Genomic DNA, 15,028 nt, shown 5'->3' with positions numbered 1-15,028 from the left:
AATGTTGTGCTAAATATGTCGAATTCTGTCGATTTCGATTCCACTTTAAATTAATCGTGCAGCCCTGTTGTTTACACAAAAACATCAAGCAACAAATAAGCATATTAGAATGATTTCTGAATGATCGTGTAACACTGAATACTGGAGTAATGATGCTAAAAATTAAACTATATTTGAAAATATATTTAAATAGAAAATTTGAGATTTTACAATATAACGTGAAAGAGCCCAATTCAGCACCCGTGGTGTTCAACAGCAGTCTACTAATAACTGCTGACAGTTAATATGCCTCCAGTTGCTAATATTTCTTTCATCAAACAGCATAGGCTGTTGGCACTTGTTTGTTTACAGTAGAGAGACAATAGATAATACTATGTCAAACACTGGGTTTCCTGAAATCTGTGCTGCAATTAAATACGACTGATGCATCACAAATGCTGTTGATAGAGCTTAACTAGAAATCACCCAGAAGTTTCCTCTAAAGCCCAAGAGGTCTCTTGAATTCACCTAACTATCAGGGCTGTCGTAGTAAAGGAAATTCCCTTGTGGTAATTTTGAGTGGCTCAATAGCGCAGTTTAGTAATATCGCCATATATATGCGTGTGTGTGTCAAACGATATAGCGAAATCATATCCAGAAACCAAAGAAACCGAAACCAAATAGCGTTGAAACCGGAAGAGAGGTAAACAGAAGAGAATGACAAAATAATTTACATAACAGAACATACACCTGACAATAATATTCCTAGGCTATTGTTTAGCCTATACGTATAACAGTTCGTTCTGATCCTCGAGTCTGACTAGTCAAGAGACTTTCTATTGATATTTCCACCTGTGCATTCTAGACGAGCTGTCAGTCAGTCTTTAAACCGTTCACTCAACTACGTTCAAAAACACTGGTTCATTAAAAGAGAGATGTAATAAAACGCGCTGTTTAAATCATTTTACCTTTGGGCGCCATGTTAGAAGGCTCAGCTAACCAACAACGTGTCGATGCTAAGACAGATATTTGGCTTTCCTTGGACTACCCATTTGCACAAATATATATGACTTGCAAGTAATAACACACGATCAGTTCATCCCTCTCTCATTCGCTGTCTGTTTAGGCTTGTGTAGTGCAAATCTACAGAGCCTCTGTACAAATTAGCATGATACACATTATGTTATCATTACTAACTTATTTAATATTCAGTAAACATGCACAAAAAAAAATTAAAACGAGAAGGTCATAACCCTATGCAAAAAAAAAAAAAAAAAAAACGGTTGCTGCGGTTCTTGTTTTCATTTGCGGTTTGCTCATTAACAGCAAGGTATTGTGATATTGTGGTTCCCGCGACAGCCCTACTAACTATATACCATGCTTAAGGGTTTGATACGGATGAGCTCCCAAACTGAACAAACACATCAGGACATCACACACAAATGAGAGACAAAACACACGCCAACTGTCTTGTACCAGCAACACACAAATGAGCTGTTGTGACTGCAGTGAAAGTGGACTGATCACACACAAAGGCTATGCAGAAAACACACAAGAAATCCAGGAAGAGCTCGCACTTAAGTGACAGACTGGAGCTGGGAGCACTACATGACCCCACCATGAGTTTACTCCAGCTGGTGCAGCATGCACACATGCACACAGATGGCCAATAACCATCAAATCTGTGTGGTGCAGTAACGTTCATTCAATACGCTTATAAAGATCAACAGCCAAATAATTCATTCAAACACAATAGGGGTTTTTTCCATAACAAACAAACCGCTTCATTAACAACTCAACCGTTGTTATCCAGCTGTTCGAGGCACATTTTACTTGAAGACGCTCTGCAGAGGTTTGGAATAAGAGTCAAACTATTAGACTATTATTTTCAATTGACAACTCTGCGTGTGCATTACGTTGAAGAAATGTGAATAAACTCCTTGAGTTAGACCAATGTAAGTCAGGCTCTGAACTTTCCCCATTTTAATAAACAAAGGAAAACTTCCTCTGGTGTAAAAATCCCCTCAGTAGTGCTAGTTTCAGTCTAATTTATTACATGCGTTACTCCTCCATACAAGCAAATGGGATCTCGTTATTATATAATTTCTCTACTCTAGTGCTTATAGGCTACGAGTTACTTCAAGGGATAGTTCACCAAAAAGAGAAAATTCTGTCATTAATTATTTTGCCAAACCTGTAAGACCTTTGTTCATCTTCTTAACACAAAGGAAAATATTTTTGATGCATTCCTAGAGCTCTCTGACCTTCCCATAGACCGCAAAAATAATAACTTCACATGGTATCAAACCAAACAGATTAGACTATCTGCTAATATTACACAAGATAAAAAAATAAAGGTACTAGCTAAAACTTTATCAAACAAATATTTATCATAAAGATGACAATGAATCACACTTAATGATTTAATGCATACAGCACGGACTGTAAGTTTTGACATAACTAGATCCTGGCTGACACCCATCCTGACCGTTTCCAAGACTCTGAGAAAAGCTTTTAAAGGCCTGTGAACAACAAACAGCACAAACAGTAAGATACATTTGTAGTTGTAGTACATATGAAGTCAAAGAAGACCTCCGAAATGACCCTTTACAGAAGAAAACATTCACTGGACTTTTCAAAAACCTTTATAAAGAAATCTCATAGATCTTTTCAATATACTTTTAAAATTAAATTAACAGATTACATTGTGAAACTAAAGAACTAAACTACATGGGGGAAAGTGTTAATCATTTCCGATAGTTAAACAAGTTTACACAGAGCAGGTTAAAACATCTGTTAATTGGCTACAGTACTGAACTGTGGCATGAACAGAAGCTTTTGACCCAACATCATTAAAAGTAATTGCTGCAGCCTTAATTATAATCATTACAAAGTGTCCTAACCAGGCCGGACACAACTGGATTCCTGAACACTGAAATGCAGTGCAACGTGACAGTCACAAATCACAGTCAATCAGAACACTGTGTGCACGAGTCCACTGTTTGCACACAGTCACATGGTGCACTGCACGGTGTAAACCACATACCTTGAGACAACGTGCTTTTTTTTTTTTTTTTTTTAATGGTGCAAATAGCTTCGAGGGAATTCTCAAATATTATTGAACTCTACACTTCCACAAACCACAGTACTGTGTCTAAAATTGTGCAAATAAATAAGATTCACAAGCTTGTTCTAGTCTGGATATTCTCAATAGTACAAGTCAAAATTGGGAATACCGTGATTCAGATTGTGGACTGTAATTGTGTGTTTTAAGATTATTATACCCATAAATCAAAAGAATTTCTATCTACGTGGTATAAGACGGAGCTTGTAATTAATAAGTAATTATACACAGGTTGTACAATTTACATTCTTTATCCTGTTTAATACCGGATTAAACATCACAAACACATCTATGAAACCCAAGAAAACAATGAGTCAGATTCTGAGAACTAAAATTAGGAACAAATCCTGATCATAACCTGTAATGAGCAAATTATGATTGGTATTAAATGGTCAAACTTTTCTGACCACTTCAGAGTCATCTGAAGTTATGCATGCATATGTTGAATGAGCGATTACACAATTGAAAAGTCATATCACTGACAGCATGTGTACAGCTGAACAATGTCAGTGCTTCATATTTGCAGTAAAATTTAGTAAAAATGATTCCTTACTAGCGCCTGTATCAAAAACCAATGCACGTACATCTGAAAGAAAATGTCAATGACCATTGGTCAGAGCCACAAAAGCCTACCCTATGGACAGGGTAGTTAAGATGTGATGGATCGCTAAAATGAATGAATGGCTGGCAGAAAATCTTGCTTGTGTACATGTGATGTGTGGTGGATAAACAATGCAATGCACCTAAATCCATTATGAGACCTTAATACAGTGAAATAGACTATTTAATAGAAGTTGTTACTTGGCTAAAAGCTTGATTTTCCATTATATGGTTGACTGTCACACAAGAGACAAGGAGGCTGAATGTTATAATAATGACAGTACAGCCGTGGGATTAAACCTGTCTGAAAACAACAACTGCCTTTCATATCACTTACCAGCTAAACAAATCTCATTAGGGCTGCACAACTAATTGAATCAAAAATGTATAAAATGTTTCAAGTCTACGATCTGGTTTCCATATAAAAATTGCATTGGGAATGCTAAACATTCATTTTCCTCATTCCAAACATTTTGGCAGCTTTAAGTTATTACACAAATGCCCCTTCGCAATGTCACACGAACGTGAATAAATTACATTATTGAAAATAATGAATTTCTCTTGCACACTATCAGTAGAGCATGAACAATCCCTGACCTGAGACCAAAAGGCACTGGGTCTCAATTACTAATAATTGTGTGGATTATTCATACTTATCATATCAGGAGATATCAAGAAAAAATGTCCATCTTATTCACAACACGTGCGTGTGCACATGAATTTAGTCTTAACCTCATTCTAATTTTAATGAATTTTGAGCGTTACAAATAACCCACAGAGTGCCTGAGGTTAGCAATCTGCATAAAACGCTTCCAAACTAGGGCTGTGTGATATTGAAGAAAAATGCAATATACGATACCTTGTATAAAAAAATGTAAAACATTCTTAAAAGCGATATATATATATATATATATATATATATATATATATATATATATATATATATATATATATATATATATATATATATGAAAATATATAAATATATGAAAAATCTATTTAAATTATATTTTCATTGAAAAAGAATCACTACAAATTCTGCAAAAAAACAGCAGTTTTATCAGTCCATAAAAAGTAGTCACAAATTCTTTCTCAGCTGACTGCGTTTACGAGAATGATCGTCAAGACAGGTACTATTGACAATTCTGTGTATGTGTCTGTTCAAACATAAGGAGGAGATGCAAAAGACGAATCAAGTCTGTGTTCACGCTCTAACTGAAACACGTCTCTCTGTGTTTATGTGTGTGTGTGCGCGCACTTTGCACGTGTGTGGCAGAACTGAAGAGACACTGTGCGAGATGCGGCTTGTGCGCGCACCTCAGGTGTGAGTCAGACAAGAAGAGACAGCAGAGTTGTTTTCTGCAACTTACTGAACTTAACTTTTTAACATCAAGCATTCCTCTGCTATATGTGTCGAACTTAAACATTGACCTTTTGCAACATTCTGATTTACGTAGCCCTTTATTGAAAGGTTTCAGATATTGCACGCCATCGCGATATGCATATCGCAATAATTACATTTGCGATATATCAACCATCCCCTGTAATCTTTAGCCAGCTGTATATAAGTGTAACCTAACAGCTTAAGCTACAATGCACCTTTTCAAACCAAATGTAAAATTCTTCAATGCTATCTTAACACATTTATAAGGCCACCCAGTGTGACTGTGTGTGGGTGGTATTAGGTGTTCCTACATTTCTTTGCAACTTCACAATAGATTTTAGTGTGAAAATTTTTAATGAATGATAATTTGTGTAAACATTCATGCACTTTAGTTTAGCCTCAATTTCAATCAACTTATTCCATCAAACCCTGACATCCATGACCACTAAAAGGCTAGATGAAATGAGAAGCTTCGAAATTCTCAGAATCTATGCTTTATTTTACAATATTAATGTAAACTTTGTGTTTAATTGCTTTTGAGAATTGGCATGCAAGATTCAAGCAAATGGTACAGATAGTTATTATATAACTCTACAAAGCAGTGGCTTGTCAGTAACATCCAACACTATCAAAAGTCCGATTTTGTTTGAATTATACGTAAAAGAAAATATTTCCAGTACAGGCCCGGTGAAAACCCACACCCACTAATAGAAGCAATAAATGCACCAATATAACCTTCCAGGGCTTTACCTTTGGACAACTTAGCAGTGACGTTAAAACGGTCAATTAGTAAGGGCACACTGGGTTGTAAAACTCCTCAATGCTCTAGGCTCTGCTCAAAGTTATTTACTATTCTTGAGAAGAATGACTAAAAGCTCATGTTTCAGCCTAACTTTAATAATTGCACAAGTGCAACAGGCGTTACAGTGTTTTAAAGACTTGAAATAGCACAGAAAACAGGTTGGCTGCTGTACTAATAAGAATGTGAACTTTATGAACCTTCCCGACCCAGGGCACTAAACTTCCTGCCCCAAATGCCCAGGGAAATAAAAGCTGGCCTCTGAACTGGACACAGATCACTATGTACCACTATGGAATGTGTGTGAGGGAGGAAGCGGCTCTGGTTACTACGAACATGAGCACACGCACACACACACACCAGGAAATCTGGTTCTACAGGCAGGCCAAACCTAACTGTGACACACGAAAGGGAGGGTGTAAAAACCGACAGCAAACAAAATGTCTGCATCCCTAACGAAAGTAAACAATTAATCATTTATGCTTACTGAGAGTTTCTCAGGGCAGAAAGCTCAAGGCTCCCAGTCGAGGTCTAAGTACAGGACCGGGACAGCAGGTTTATTTGCTTGAAAGCATATGCATAAATAATAAATGAAACTATACAGAGTCGGTTGCTCAGGCCAAGAGTCCCACCTCCCTCATCCATCTCTCCTCTCCTCTTTCACAGTCCAGTCTCGCCACCGCTCCTCCTGGGAGCTGTTCTTCTCTACATCTCAGCCTTCATGGTCCCTTCAGCTGCCAGCAGAAAGGAGTAAAACCATCTAACTTCACAGTTGTGTTTGTGAAACGGCTCCTGAAGTGGAGGGGACTAATCTGTACAAACATCAGTGTGACTCCACAGGAACCTCCGTCAAACAAAACAGAGGTGATTTGAACATTTGCCACGGCGTGTTGTTTGCTCTAGCGCTTTGATCAGTGACCTAAAATGACTCCGAACGGGGTCTAACAAACGTCTATTGGAGAATGGAGCCAGGAGCGCACTGGCACACGGTAAGCATGTGCGCAATGTGACTGGAGAACTTTTTTTCCGACTGCAACTGTTCCACATGCCTTACACGACTCCAGCTACAGGGTGGGAATGTCCAGCTTGCATGTGACACACATTCACAAGCCTCAAGACTGTTAGTTATGCGCAGAGGTTGAATATTTCAGAATAAACTAAATGTGATTTTTTTTAGTTGTCTGTTTTATCTTCTGAATCGTGAGAGAACCACAATCTCTCTAAACCCCCCAATCCCCCCAAAAAAATATCACGCAGCTCTATTTTGCACACAAACAGCTCTTTAAAAAAAAAAAAGAGTCCTGTTTTTATGTAGCCTGGTGATTTTTGTTCATGGGATTCAGCTGCATCTAAATGTTTTGCAAAAAGAGACACAGAATAAATGTGCTTGATATCTTTTTTTTTAATTCCATTGGAATCGAAACTGAGAATCTAACCGAAATCAGTCGGAATTAATCAAATTCAAACGATACCCAACCCTAGTGTATAGTCTTTGTAAATCACTGAAATGCAACATAAGTACAGTAAACTAATGCTAGATGGTTCATTTAAAGACTATAGAGTGAGTAATTGGGTGAACTGCCTTTCTAGGTACACCTGAAGGACTTTGTCTGGTTGAACAAGCAAAGGACAGAAGCAAGTCTATTCTAAGAACAGCACAGAAGAGAGCAAACAAACAAGGACAAACTTCCTAAGAGAAAAAGAGAGCATATTGTCTATGCAGATCTTGATTCATTTTGAATGTTATCCACTGAAAACTAATTTTTTTTCCAGATATCTTTCAGTGTTCAGTAAAGTCTGAAAGTAAGGTCACATCATTTACATTTGCGTATTTGCAGCAAGTCTGACATTACCATTCACTGAAGCTGCTAAATCATAGCCGGCTGAACTCTCTCCTTCTGCCACAACAAATACACCACCTCCCTTTTCCTTGGAAAACCCACCCCCTCCCTCTGCTCGCTCACACACCCCCTCTCTCCCAACGGGAGGCTGCCTATTCGGGGCTTTTAGCTTTCTTACCAACAATGGTACCCTTTAAAAATACTATTTTGAGGGAAATCTGGGGAAGGCTCTCAGAGAAGGACAAATTTTTCTGACCTGACGAAGTGAAAATGTAAAATCGTTCTAGTAAATCAAAACAACAGACTCTAACACTGAACCTGAATATCTACTAAGTTCAATCGAGATCAAACTACAAGCCAGCAATCAACAAAAAGAGACACACCACAAGCAAACGACACCGGTGATTCACTGTGTAATGTTCGAGAAAAGCAACTTCACAGAAAAGCTTTTCAGTTTTACCTTTTAACAGGGACGGAGCAATGGGCAATTTTTTCCAAAAGGGCATCCAGTGTCTGAAAATCCAGCAAATCATTGGACTTGGAATGCATTTTGTAATCCATTTATGAGTTCCTCTCGGCGCAAAAGCAAAACAGAAAGGGAACTAAAAAGGCAAGAAAAGTTTGTCACTCTTTCCCAAAACACAGCGACTTCTCGCTCTCGAATCTCCAGTTCTGACGTACGTTTCCTAAAATCCACTGAGCCAAATACATGTTAATCCATAGTTAGTCCACCATAGTCCTGAGAGGAAGGTTTCGTGGTTCCTGAGAAGTCTCTAATCGGAGTCTTGCTCGTGACAGAGAGAGGCGCAGAGGCCTGAGACCGGCTGGATCTGTTAGCTCTGTGCGCCGGTCGGCTCTCTACCCCTTCCCCCCGTCGAAAGCACAACGGCCCAGTTAACACAGGCACTTCGCCCCATTGTGTGTACACCCGAGGACTCGCTCGCGCAAACCGCTTCCAGCGGGGTGCCAGAAAGTGGGAGGGAGGAAGAATGAGCGAAGACTGCTCCGGAAAAACCCAAAAGGCCCACTTTCTTTCTCTCGCTCGTTCGTAGAGAGCAGCGTGCTCTTACTCAACAGTGAAAATGGCTCTGGCGCTTCCTCATTGAGAAGAGGCTCTACCCACACACCCCTCCCTCGCCTCTCCGGCGTTTGCTCGTTCTCTAACCCCTCCCTTCTCTTTCCCCATCAACAGCTTGAGCACTCTCCACCCTCCTGCTCTCTCTCTCCCTCTCGCTCTCTTCCTGCATGGCTCTTCTCAACACACACACACACACACACACACACACACACACACCTTCAGCTCCCCACCCCCTTCCTCCCTCCGTTTCACCTTCCCCCACTCATTCTTTTCAGAACAATCTCCTGTGTGCCTCCCCCACTACACAGAGGGCCGCCTTATCTGCTGTCTCTCCACATGCTGCACACATTCACACGTCTAGACCGCACCGGCACAAAAAAAAAAAAAAAACAAGCCATAGTGGGGCTGCCCTCCGTGCCAAACCAAATAGATGCTTGAGACTCTCTTTGGACGGGAAGGTTTACAAAGGAAGAGGGGTAGATGGAAACCGTGAATGAGTGAGTGGACACACGGGTGAATTAGAGGACAAAACAGGGATACACCTGCATAAAACACATGGGAGATTGACGCAAAACTCCTTGGACACCCTTTGCTTAGTTGTGAGAGGGTGTTGATTTCAGTAGCGTTATCTGTGGGAGGATTTTTTCCATGTGTTCACCAAGGTAACGTCACAAAACTCACAAACTTTGATACACACAGGCTCAAGTTTGGTGTGGAAATTATGAGCATTTGTTTTACATCAGGGCTCTTCGTGTTGAGTCTGAAGTGTGGTGGTTTCAGCCAGCATGGCTTATTACAGGGTTAGTTCACCCAAAACGCAAACGGTGTCATCACTCATCCTCATGCTTTTCCAAACATCCGTCCGTCCTCAGATCTAAATGATGACTTCTTCCGTTGAACATGGAAAAGCACCGTAAAAGTAGTCCACATGACTCATGTGTTATAATACAAGTCGCCAGTAGCCATACAGAAGATTTGCGAGTAAAAAAACAGAAGTCATTGCTCACTTAAAATCTTTTCCCCCCTCCACAGCTCTCATTTGCACTCGCTGTTGAGGTCACTGAAGTCTAATCTTGGAAGTGTGAAAATTATATTTGAAAACAGTTTCAGAGAGCTACAACTTTTTTACAACCGGTTTGTCTCACAAAGCTTTTGTCAGCAACACTTTAAAATAAGGTTTCATTTGTTAACATTAGTTAACTACATCAGTAAAGAATCACAAATTAACAACACTTCTACAGCATTTATTAATCTTGTCATGTAAATATTCACATTTACCGAATTTTATACATTAAACATTTTTTATACATTTAAAAAACAAAATCTAATAACATTAGTGCACTACGAACTAACAATTAGCAATAAAATTTTTACTATGCTGTCAAATTGGTTAATCACGATTAATCACATTCAAAATAAAGTTTACCGTGTATATTTATATATATATATATATATATATATATATATATATATACACAAATTTATTCAACAAATATACATAATGTATAGTTTCTTAGATGTAAATAATTATTAAATTGTATACATGTATGAGTGTGTGTAATCATATATACACAGACATAAATATACACCAGTACACACACACACACACACACACACAAATGTAAACAAACTTTTATTTTGGATGCGACTGATCTCAAATATTAGATGGCACTCATTTTTACGATTATCTTGATGGTTCTACAGACGATCTTATCAAGATTTTCCTGTGGTGTGTTGAGAGTGATCGAATCTGCTCGCAAGAAGGTCAACATGTTGAATATTTATGATCAGAAATCCTGTTGTGTGGGGGTGAACACGCACACTCTGTAGATTGTCACATGGAACTAAATTATTCCCAATTAGAAAGTGAGCTGACAGTAGACAAATATTACTCACCTCCAGCTCGCGCTCTAATTAGGGATGCATCAAACTGATACTCCGTATCGGCTCAGAAACTGGCATTTTCTGCCAGATCAGGTACGGGTTAGAGGAGACCGTTTTTATCTCCCCATTAAATAATGTTGTTTCACTAAATGTTTAGATTTTATCAAATTATTGTGCATAGGGCTATGACCGTATGGGAGTTTTTTTCTTACTGCGGTGAAGCAGCAGTAATTGTTATTTTAGTCACCTTTTCCAGAATCAAATTAAGTTTTTACATTTTGCTGTCAACACAAAAGGAAAAATATCACAGAGAAAAAAGAAAAAAAAGGTTGTAAACACAAAAGGAAAAATATCACAGAGAAAAAAGAAAAAAAAGGTTGTACAATTTTTTTTGCCTATTTGTTATTTTTATTGGTCTTGTCAAAATACAAAATTTGTTTAACATCTTGTCATTTACAGTAGGAAAAGTGTCGCAAAAGAAAGAAAAATATATTTTCTACATTATTACATTACAATTATTTTAAAAATATGAACAAAACCTTTAGCTTTAGCTGAGAAGAGTTTGCCTGACGTGTGTTTCTTAGCAGTAAACCGACCATTTTCCAGTCCAAGTTGAAAGTGAATCCACACTTTTCTTTGCCATACTTAAGGGCCGTTCACATATCGTTTATTTTGCACGCTCAAGTTCGTTATTTCCAATGTAGGTGCGCTGTATGCGCGCTCAGAATGGAAGCGACGCAGTCGCGTCGCGCATGCGTACGACGCGGTTGTTTTTTTCCAGGCGCGTCTGCACCACAGAGTTAAAAACTTTTCAGAATGCCACAAGAGCGGGTCATGTGACAAGAATTAACCAATCAGCTTCATCCTTTACCATTACAACGTTGAAAGCTCAGCTGATCATAGCTGTATATGGATTGCTATTTTTAAATAAATTCAGTAGCAGAGCTACTGCAAGCAATTTATAGTGCTGCAAATCCATTTATCCTTTCCTGCAATTTCTGCATCTTCATGGAGAGAACAGGTCAGCGCTTTGGAAAACGGGAGAAACGGCGCGCCTAGCGTTTTCCACGCATTTTAGGCGCAATATGTGAACGGCCCTGTCACTCATCGACAGCCTGTCTGTTCTGTCTGAGGGCCGTATATTTACCACCGATTAGTCTGCTCCGAGGACTGTTATGCACATGCTGCACACAGAATGACCCTGCAAATAAAATAGATGACGCAGAAAGCACTGGTCCATGCGTGCAGAACAGTTCTGAACGTGGGCAGTACATGTGGTCAATAATAGTGAGTTAAACGCAGATGGACTGTTAAGTAAATGATACCAATTTTAATTTATGGGTGAACTATCCCTTTAAGCACAGAATTACACATCAATGTTTGTGTGACAGAGTGGGACGACCTTTCATTCCCCTAAAAGACCTGCTGTCTACATCGACTGTCTCCTCCCCCGATGGCATCAGCCCACCATCTGTCCACACACACCTCATCATCATCATCATCATCATCATGACTCAGGCTAATTTCCTCCCATCCTCCCGCCTTCTCTGCCACTTTTACCTCACTCTCTTTTACTTTCAGTTTAGGACCACCCAGTTACAAACACCAACAGCCAGCACACAGAAGAGGGGAAAATGTTGGAAGAGAGAGAGAGAGAGGAAAAGAGCAATGATTTGTTAGCTGCTGTAAGTGGCAAAAGGGCATGGATTGAAAAAAGATCGCCATTTTTGTCCAACAGAGGAACTACTATTTCAGAATAGATGCCAAAGATAAAAAAAATGTTTAAAGTAAAATCAATGCTAAAACCTAAAACTAAAAGCTTTTTTTTAAATAAAAGACAAATAAATGTATATTTATATATATATATATGCCCCAATGTAATAAACTTGCTCTATGCATTCTTAAATTTTCGTTAATTTACGTTCATATAGGCTTAATGAAAAATGAAAAATATGAAGATAAAAGCAAAAAATGTATCTTCTTATTTCATTTCATATTTCAACTTGGAAATTGCTCACAGGGACTGTAGAACATTTATACATGCAAATTATTCTTCAGCATACAAAACAAAAATTTGCTGTGGCCTAAAGACCTGAATAACAGGCTGCACGTTCATCCCTCAAAGCCTCGCTGGCACCAAATTAAATACGGTTTCTCCTCTAAGGTCCATGTAGATTTGATTCGGTCTCATTAAAGGGCACTTGTAAACAATCATTCCAACCCAAAAGGGAGACAGATTTACATTAGAAGCTAACAAGCAATTATCACGTATTGAGTGCCAGTGAAAATAAAAGTGGGCGTCGTGCTGGGCCATGTGAGAGTGACACATCTCTATAGAGATGAGGTCACAACAGCAGATGAACAGATGTGACGTGGAAAATCCCGTGTGAGATCATCCACCTCTTTATAAACCCAAACCTTCACCGCTCAGACACAGAAACAAAAACAGTTATCCTCTATGCCATTTGTTTGCTTTTATTCATAGGTTTAGCACAGAAAGGGAAGGTAATAAGACAGGTTCAAATTGCAGCATGAGCTAAGCTCAACATTATACTACATGAATTAAACCACTGTGCCACAGTTCCAACCACCTTAAGTCTTTAAGCGCTAATTACCAGTGCTTGCTAAAGCAAACATCATTACTCATACTTACGGTTAAGGGGTTCAAATTCGAATCCCTGTTTGTACCACAGACATGAATAGCATCTGAACTCACTTTTCACCTGGATAACACTACTATTCACTTTGATGCAAAGTTTTGAACTTGTGTTTTTAAAAGAAGTATTTTATGCTCACCAAGACTGCATTTATTTGATCAAAACTACAGTAATATTGTGAAACATTTACAATTTACAATAAGTGATTATTTGAATATATAATTTATTCCTGTGATGCAAAGCTGAATTTTCAGCATAATTACACCAGTATTCAGTGTCACGTGATCCTTCGGAAATCATTTTAAACATGCTGATTTGCTGCTCAAGAAACATTCAGTATCAATGCTGAAAATAGTTGTGCACATTTGTATAAAAAATATTTTAAAAAGTCAAGTTTTCAAGATATTTCTCATGAGGACCTTTGGCCCATATAAGTAAACCAAGACTTGTACACAGAGTGCTTCCTGTCCGCCAGAGGGGACAGGAACTCTAACCTCTGACCTCAACAGCTCACATTCCAGGTAAACCTCTATCCAGGCCTGACCGTCTGCACTCACTTTTACTGCCCCAGCACTGGACTCCGTTGCTCCTTTAAGTGTGTGTACATGAGATCTGTGTCTCATCAAGCCGTGTATATATGGCTGGGGGAAGTACTCCGCAGCAGCGTGCCAGAACCTGGCCAAACCGCGGCAATCGCTCCACCCGGAGAGCACATGCCTTCCCAGACACCGCCAGAGACAATACAGCAGCTGCCCGAGTGACAAAGCACAACTCTGAGAGGCTGGGACGACCCTCACCAGCATTTGGTGGCGCTGTGTGTGTGTGTGTGTGTGTGTGAGAGAGAGATCCTGCATTCAAACATAGATGGGTTTGGGGGAGAAAGAGGAGATGCAGGGGGATGGGAGGAATGGATGAGGCGGCGGCGGTGAGCGCCTTCAGATTCTGAGACCATTAATCATCTGAACATTTGAGAAGCCCGAGCCAACAGGGACCTGGCTGGAGAGAACAGGGACAAGTAATCTGCTCTTTGCGTGTGTGTGTGTGTGTTTGCCTGCATCGGGGAGGAGTACAAAGGCTAGAGCAGGTGAGAGTGAGCCCATGAAGACAAGAGGGAAGTACAGGACAGACAAAAAAAACAGAACAATGAAAGGCTTTCATGTAACCCATTGAGTGAAAAGAAGAGGACCCACACACACACACACACACACAAAAAGAGCTCTACTCTCTCTCCATCTGCTCCAAGCGTAAGCCTCCCATGGCACATGGGACAGACCCCAGTAACCATACGCTGGCACACAAGAGCACCAACAGACACCTTGACCCCTCTCGGTCTTCTGTCATACAGCCACAGCGGTATGAACACGCTCACAGCAGTAGACATGTCCTCTGGACAGGGTTTCTGCAGGGTCTTTAAGCTCAAATTTAAGACATTTTTTTAAAAACCTGCACAAATTAAATTAATACCATATGAGCGGGTTAGGGCAATGTCTATAGTACCATATTTGACTAAAAAGTATTAATTATATTAATTTAAACAATTACTATCAATAAATCATTATATACATTTAATAAAAATTAGGGGGGTGTGATATAAAAAAATTCTGTATGGTCAGTTCACAGCAGTGATAGAAATTAATCTTTTCCAATAAGGTTTGAGGGGATTTTTACTTTAAGCCGTTTTT

Source organism: Carassius auratus, unplaced genomic scaffold (genome assembly GCF_003368295.1).
Source record: "Carassius auratus strain Wakin unplaced genomic scaffold, ASM336829v1 scaf_tig00037831, whole genome shotgun sequence".
Lineage (NCBI taxonomy): Eukaryota > Metazoa > Chordata > Actinopteri > Cypriniformes > Cyprinidae > Carassius > Carassius auratus.
This window is presented reverse-complemented; position numbering follows the sequence as displayed.